The sequence below is a fragment of the Octodon degus genome, unplaced genomic scaffold (genome assembly GCF_000260255.1).
Source record: "Octodon degus isolate 3935 unplaced genomic scaffold, OctDeg1.0 scaffold00052, whole genome shotgun sequence".
NCBI classification, from domain to species: Eukaryota; Metazoa; Chordata; class Mammalia; order Rodentia; family Octodontidae; genus Octodon; species Octodon degus.
The window spans coordinates 12954154-12961325 of NW_004524628.1; the positions used below are offsets into that span (position 1 = coordinate 12954154).

Here is a 7172-nt window from a genome sequence, read left to right on the forward strand (position 1 = left end):
TCAGGGTTAGGATTAGGGTCAGGGTCAGGATCAAGGTCAGGGTTAGGGTCAGGGTTAGGATTAGGGTCAGGGTCAGGATCAAGGTCAGGGTTAGGTTAGGGGCAGTGTTTAGGATCAGAGTCAGGGTCGGGTCAGGGTCAATATTAGGGTTAGGGTTACCTTAACTCTGCTGTCATACTTCTTAAAGGACCCTGAGTCTGCTTCTACGCAGGGCTCCGTGGTTGTGTCTGGCGGTGCATGTCCTCCTAATGAGCGCTGGGGCTCTCAGCATGGAGGAAGCTGAGAGTCTCTATGGAGGAGCCAGTCTCTGTTCTGGTTTCTCACCATGGTTTTGGAAATCTTTAATTTTAACTGTTGAGTGTTAGGTGAACTGTTTGGGGTCCGAGGCACAATGAAGTCTGGACCAGGAGGTAGGCTTTGGAGCTATGGGAACAGCTGTGTACGTGGGGGCGTGTCCCCAGCTCCCACCCTTGCACCAGTCTGTTCCTGTCGGTGTGGGTGCTGCCTACCTGTCCACACAGGGAGCCACAGGGATGTTCTGCTCCCTAGCCTGACAGATAAGACATCCACCCCAGACCCACTGTCCTGAGTTCGCCTGAACGAGGTGGGCAGGACCCTCTTTGGAACCTTGGAAAGGACGCCTGCCTACTGAACCTGGGCCCGGGCCCTTGCTTTTGTGCCACCGACATGCAGGAGTCAGGCTTGGGGGATGGGACAGGACACTGCACTGCCAGTGTCTGCACCCCGCTTGGTCGTAAATACTGGAGAGGCTCGGCAGTCTGCTGTCCTAGTTTTGCAATCTTCACAAATTAAATATTTGCCTTCAAAAGCAGCCTCTATGATAAGCATCAGGGTGATACTCCCTTGCCAGTGCGGAAGTCAGGCTGCGCTGTGGGTGGTCCAGGTGGGGAACCTCGGCGGGAGCAGCCAGTGTGCCTGGTGCAGCAAGGCCTCCTGTCCTTGTGGTGTCTAAACCCAGGGTCCCAGTGCTGGAGCAGCCCTGCCCTGCTGTCTCTGCCTACAGAGCGAGGAGTGGCCCGGAGCAGGGCCAGACCCACTAGGGGCACCCGAGAGAAGGTGTCCGGCCAGATCTCAACAACGTGGGCAGGATTCAGAGGAGCCCTTCTCCATGGAGGAGCTGCCTAAGAATCTCACAGTGGGAAATCAGTCGCAAATGTGTGTGCAGAGTGAGTGTGTGCTGGCCACGAATCTCAGCCTGCCACGTCATGCTGCCCCAAGAGTGGCTGCCTGAGGGGAAGGTCCACATGGCTGGCTCCCAGGGCCTCCACTCAGCCATCTCCCAGGTGTGCACTGCAACACACTTTCCTCACGGGCAGGAGGCCTTAGTAACAACTTGTCTCTGCCAGAGCGCCCAGAGAATACCCTGCGGGGGGCGGGGGGGAGGCCACAAGTTCACCTGGAGACGGTTAGGCAGTTTCTGTCCTGGGTAACTTGCTTAGCCTTGAGAATAGAGCTCCGCACTTTTGGAGGTGGAAGCAAGTGTTGCAGTCAAGATCTTTGAAGATTTTCTCAGAAACAGTCCCTCTCTTGTGAGTGCCCTGCCCAAAGGACAGATGTTGGTGGACGGGGAACCTCCACACTGCTAACTCCTCATGCTGCCTGTTCTGACCTATGAGTGGGCACTATGTATTCCACACACTGATGGCTGATACTATGGGTACAGCCACTGAGGCGGTGAGGTGAGGTGTAGTATGATGTAGTGTGGTGAGGTGTGTGAGGTGTGGTGAGGTGCAGCTTGGTGAGGTGAGGTGTGGTGAGGCATAGTGTGTTGTGGTGATGTGTGGAGCGGTGTGCTGTGGTGAGGTGTGATATGATATGGTGTAGTATGCTGAGGTATGGTATGGTGTGGTGTGGTAAGGCGTGGTGAGGTGCAGTGTGGTGAGGCGTGGTGTGGTGTGTAATATGGTGAGGTGTGTGAGCTGTGGTGAGGCGTGGTGAGCCGTGTAATATGGTGAGGTGTGTGAGCTGTGGTGAGGCGTGGTGAGCCGTGTAATATGGTGAGGTGTGTGAGCTGTGGTGAGGCGTGGTGTGGTATGGGTAAGCTATGGCATGGTATGCTGTGGGTATGGACTGCCCCAGATGACAATGGCTGGAGCAGACCTGGCTGAACTTCACGCCTGTGCATCCAGTTATTTGCTCACAGTCTCCTCCCACGGCCCCTGGTCCCAGGGGATGTGGCTCCTGCCTCCCCGCCTCCTGTCCTCTCGCGTCTTCCCTCTGTCCTGCCCAAAGGACTCTGGCCATCGGCTTGGAGCCGGCACGGGGCCTCTCGCGCTCCCTGCTCAGTGCCCACTCCTGGGTCCCTTGGCTCACTCCCTGACTCACGTCCCTGAGCAGTGTCCCTTCCCAGGCTGTCCCCCTGCTTGCCCCTCCTTTGTCTCTTGGCGAAGTCGGATGTGTGTCTTGTGTCATGGTCTCTCTCCTCCCTGAGAACCTAAGCCCGCTGAGCACAGGGACACTGTCTTGTCTCCAGAGCACTCTGTGTCATACTGCTGATGCTCGGAGAAGGTTTGCTGAAGGAGTGACGGAGCTGCGAGCCCACCTGAAGCCCTCCTAGGCGTGGAGGCTGGGATGAGGGAACTGGAAAGGTGGCACCACAGAGATGCGAGGAGAAGAGGTCTGGGGTGGTTGGCAGTCATCGGGGAACCCCGTCTCTATCTCCAGACTAGTTTGCACCTCCTTCTCCTGCGCTAAGAAAGTGCTTTCTGTCAGGATCTTGGTGTTGGCATTATGGCCACCACTGTTACTCTCCGGGACTGGCACTGTTATGGCTTGTGTCTAGGTGTCCCCCAAAGCCTCATGCAGTCCTGGGGCGGCTTCTGGAGTCTGTGCTTGATTGTTGTGGGTGTGGGGGCTGCACCCGCCCTGGGCAGGCAGTTTGCATTACAATGTGAGGAGGGGAGAGAGGCCAGCTGGCTGCCTGAGCTGCTGCTCCCTTTGCTCTCTGCTCTTTGCTGCCACCAGGAAAGGTTGCCCTTTGCCGTGTGCTGCTCTGCTTGGAGCCAGCTGAGTATGGACTGAAACCTCCAACGACTGTGAGCTAAATAAGCCTTTCCTTCCTTCATTTTGGGTGTCGGGTATTTATCCCAGCAACGAGAGAAGAGTAACTGAGACTGTGCTGGACTCACCTCTCTCTGCTCGCCTCTTGCCACTGAAGGTCTGTCAGTGGTATGGATGCTTTGGGATCTAGAAATGCCCAGCCACGCTTGGCTCTATGTGCCTCATGAGTGACGGTGATGTGACCTGGTTGTGGTGGCTCCACCTGCTGGTTTCACCAGGACCCACAAGGGAAGGTGACACCCTCTGCATGAGCACTCAGGCTTTCTGGCCATGACATGAGCTTGCTGGGGCACATGCAGGGATGTCAACACAAGCACAGAACAGAAACCAAACACCACGGGTATTCCAGGGGTACAGAGGCTGGATGGGCTTTGAGGCCTGCTTCTCCAGTTGTCCAGCCCTGGGAGCCAGGCTAGGAGTGATAACAGTGGTGTCACAGGGCTGAGTTTCTTGGGGTGGAATCACCTCAGGCACTTTCGTGTTTGAGCAGCCCCTTCCTCCCTATGTGGCTGGAATGCTGGTGACACCTTCCTTGGCCATGTTTCTATGGAGCGCCGCACTGTGCTGGGGTGACAGGCAGGGGAGCCCTCAGCGGTAGGACCCTAAGCGCTGATGAATGTTCCCCTATCCACAGAGCCTCCTCTGCTAGCAAGGGCTGGCCATCCTGGGCTCACAACCTCCAGCTCTACAAGGGGGTAGCTGGGACTCTTGGGCCCCCAAGGCCATTCAAAACAATCATCTCAGTTTCATAACTGTGGTAGATGGAGCACTCTGAGTTTGCCTACACTTGACAGCTTTCTCCTTGTGGAAAAGCTAACACTGTCCTCTATCACCAACCTTTATCAGACTTACAAAGCTTAGATTGTTTCCTCTTGAGGCCTTGACTCTGACCAGGACAGGAGGTGAGTATGTGCACAGCCTCCAGGGCTGACATGACTAGGGGAAACTGAGGCATGCTGGGGTCATTTGGGCAGGCATGTGAGGCTGAGGACCCGGCTCTGGTCCGGGCTCCTGGCTCCCAGTTCCCAGTGTGCTCCTAACAGTTATTGGCTATGTGCCTGCCCATGCAGGGACCTCTCTGAACCTGGTTTTTCTTTGGGAAACGAGATGAACACAATAGTGCTCTGTGGTGAGTGTGCTGCTGAAATGTGTGGCAGAGGCCAGGTGAGCAGACGGCAGTTTCCCTCCTTCGCTTTGTGCCTAAGGAAAGCAGTAATCTCAGAAAGCAAAAGCAAGTGCCTCTGCAGTAGGTAAACTCAGGGGCACTGGGGAAGGGTGGATGGGGCAGGTTTTTGTTTTCTAATTGATCTAATGTGCTAAGTGAGCTTAATATGGCTAATTAATGATGCCTGGTGGGAGGAATAAGCCAGGCAGAGCCCAAACAGCATCAAAGGCACACTGAGGCAGGTGTCGTCTGGGATAATTGCGGGGCGGTGGGGGAGCTGCTAAGAGTGGGGAGGTGAGCCTCCCAGGGCCAGCCGCCAGGAGGCCACCCTCACAGCTCCTGGGTCTGAATTTTAGGTTTGCTGAGCCTTTGAAGTAGGGCCCCTGGGTCTTTCCTTGAGAACAGATTCCATTCTTTGGAAAACACCAGTCTCTCTCCCTTGGCCCAGAATGGGGCATTAGTTGACTCAGAGTTAAAGGAAGTACTCGCTTTGCACTTGGTGACATGGTGGACAACACTGCCCTTGCTGGGCACCTCCCTGTGTGAGGCTCGATGCTGGGCTCAGGGCAGGAGACACTTAGGAAAGAAGCCAGAGCCCCTGACACCACTCCATTTCACATGTAGGTGACCCCCACCTGCAACAGAGCCACGCCTGCAGCCCACAGCAAGCTGCATGCTGTAAGTCACAGAGCTCGCAGTGCATGTGCCAGTGAGACGCCAGGCCAGCAGCCTGTGCACGGGCCTCATTGTTCCCAGCACCTGCCAGCGGCCCAGGATGGTCAGATCCGCATCATCAGCCCAGGAAGGGTCCGGACTCAACACCCAAGAACAGTTTCTGCCGAACACCACTGGCTTCCACCCCATGGGGAGCCCAAACACCACGAGCCATCTAAGTTAGAGACGCTTTGTGTGTCTCTTGGACAACATGATAATCCTGCTTGCAAGGTAGGAGATCAGGCAAGGGTCAGAGAACAATCCGCAAACCTGTCAGGGATGTTTTATCCTGTCTTCCAGTTGCTGTCTCGGGGGGTGGGGAATGCCGTTCTGCGCAGCCCAGCTTCCCTGGGGATGAGGCCACAGATCCCTACCCTGTCTCCTCCAGAGGTGCAGGGTGCATGGCAGTTAGCTCCTGACTGGGTGACAGGATCCCCTTCCCATGGCTCTGCTAAATGTGTCTGTGAAGGTTGGAAGTGGCCCTGACCTCAGCCAGGCTGGAGGAGCTCTGTCTCAGGCACCCGCTCGGCTCTGCGCCTTTTCGTAGGCTTGCTCTTGGTCGGGAAAGGTCTCCAAGTGCCGCTCAGACCCGCAGAGCAGCTGCTGGAGGTCTGGGCAGGAGCTGACCTCTTGGCCCCCCTGTGTCCCTGAGGCTGTCCCCGTCCTGGAGTGGGCTCTGCTCTGCTCCTCTGGCACCTGATTCCAGCCGGGAGCTCGGCACCCCTCCAGACGCTCGTCCCGCTCGCTCGTCCCCACAGCACAGCAGGGAGACTCCGCGCCAGCAGCGCACTGGGAACACGGGACCGCTCTCCTGCAGCTGTCCCAGCATGGGGGACCTCTCAGTGGAAATGAAGACCTCACCCTCTCCCCGCGGTGGGTCCGCGGCATCCTCTGGGGTTGGGTCTGAGCGCCCTGACTGAGGCTCCAACCCCTTCTCACGTTCCCAGGGACCTAGGCTCCGGCAAAGCAGAGACGTGCACTTCGCCAGCTTCCGAGCACAAATCCCACAGCCTGCAAAGCACACACAGAGCTGGGCTCGCAAACCAAATGTGCAACCGACAGCAAGCTGGGATTTCTGGTGTTTTCCCGAAAACAAAGGAGCAACCTAGGTCTGAGAACGGGTGGCACTCGCAGTCACTAAAGCTTGTCCGAACGCAGCAAAACATGACGTGCATCTGAAAAATGCACTTAGGCTCGTCCGCAGCCAGAGACTGGAAACCCAGAGGACAGTACCCAGGCTTACCTGGTCCGCGTGCCACGGCAGCTTCCCGGCTTGGCAGATGGCTGGCTGCGCCAGTGTGGGCCGGGCAGGGTCTCCACACCAGAGCTCTCCCCAGCAGGTGCTCTGCGTCCCAGGGCAGCGGGTACCGGGACCAGGGCAGCACAGCTCTGCCTCAGCCCACCACCGCTCTGCTGTAAAGCGCGCCTGGAACTCTTCTCTATGGCTCCCCGTCCTATCTGCAAGTTGCAAGCTCGGCCGGTCCCCCGGGGCTTTCCGCTGCAGACTCAGCTGCGCCACCTAGAGGGCACTCGTGACACTGCCGGAGAGCCCGGCCTGTCAGCCCCGGGCTGCGCCCACCCCGCACACCTGGCTCTCCCTGCTTCCTGCCCTAAAGGGCCAGGAATGTGGAGAAACACTGATTTCTGCAGCAGTGTGTGTGGGGGTCGGCTTCCAGCAACACAGCCAGCCTTGGGGCAAGAGCACTAAAAGCAAAATTAGCATCAAAATGTCATTAATCAGAACTGGTTCACGAGAGACCCCCCACGGAGAAGCCAAAGGCCTTGGGCCCTGCGGGCAGTTCTACCTCTGGACTCAGGGCCTGTGTGTGCAATTCCCACACCAGCTGCCCACACAAGTACTGCGGGCTCCCAGTCACCGCCTAACTTACTGTCCTCACACCTCACCCCATGGCCACATTCGCCTGAGCAGCAGGGACATGCGGATCCCCCACGTGAATGCAGGGAGGAGTCACACCCCGGGACTGCGGGGAGGATTCACACCCCTGGTATGGCAGGGAGGAGTCACACCCCTGGGACTTCAGGGAGGAGCCACACCCTGGGACTGCAGGGAGGAGTCATATCCCTGGGACTGCAGGGAGGAGTCACACCCCTGGGACTGCAGGGAGGAGCCACACCCTGGGACTGCAGGGAGGAGTCATACCCCTGGGACTGCGGGGAGGAGTCACACCCCTGGGACTGCAGGGAGGAGTCA

At 57.6% G+C, this 7172-nt stretch overlaps 1 protein-coding gene across 1 annotated transcript in view; it reads right to left on the bottom strand.

Moving 5' to 3' along the window:
- Window positions 1-6367, bottom strand: part of Edar (ectodysplasin A receptor) — a 46459-nt gene extending 40092 nt beyond the window's left edge. Inside the window, exon 1 of the mRNA XM_004633273.2 lies at window positions 6204-6367. The gene's annotated coding sequence lies outside the window, so the exon portion shown is untranslated. The remainder of the gene's footprint in view (window positions 1-6203) is intronic.
- Window positions 6368-7172: the final 805 nt, after the last annotated feature.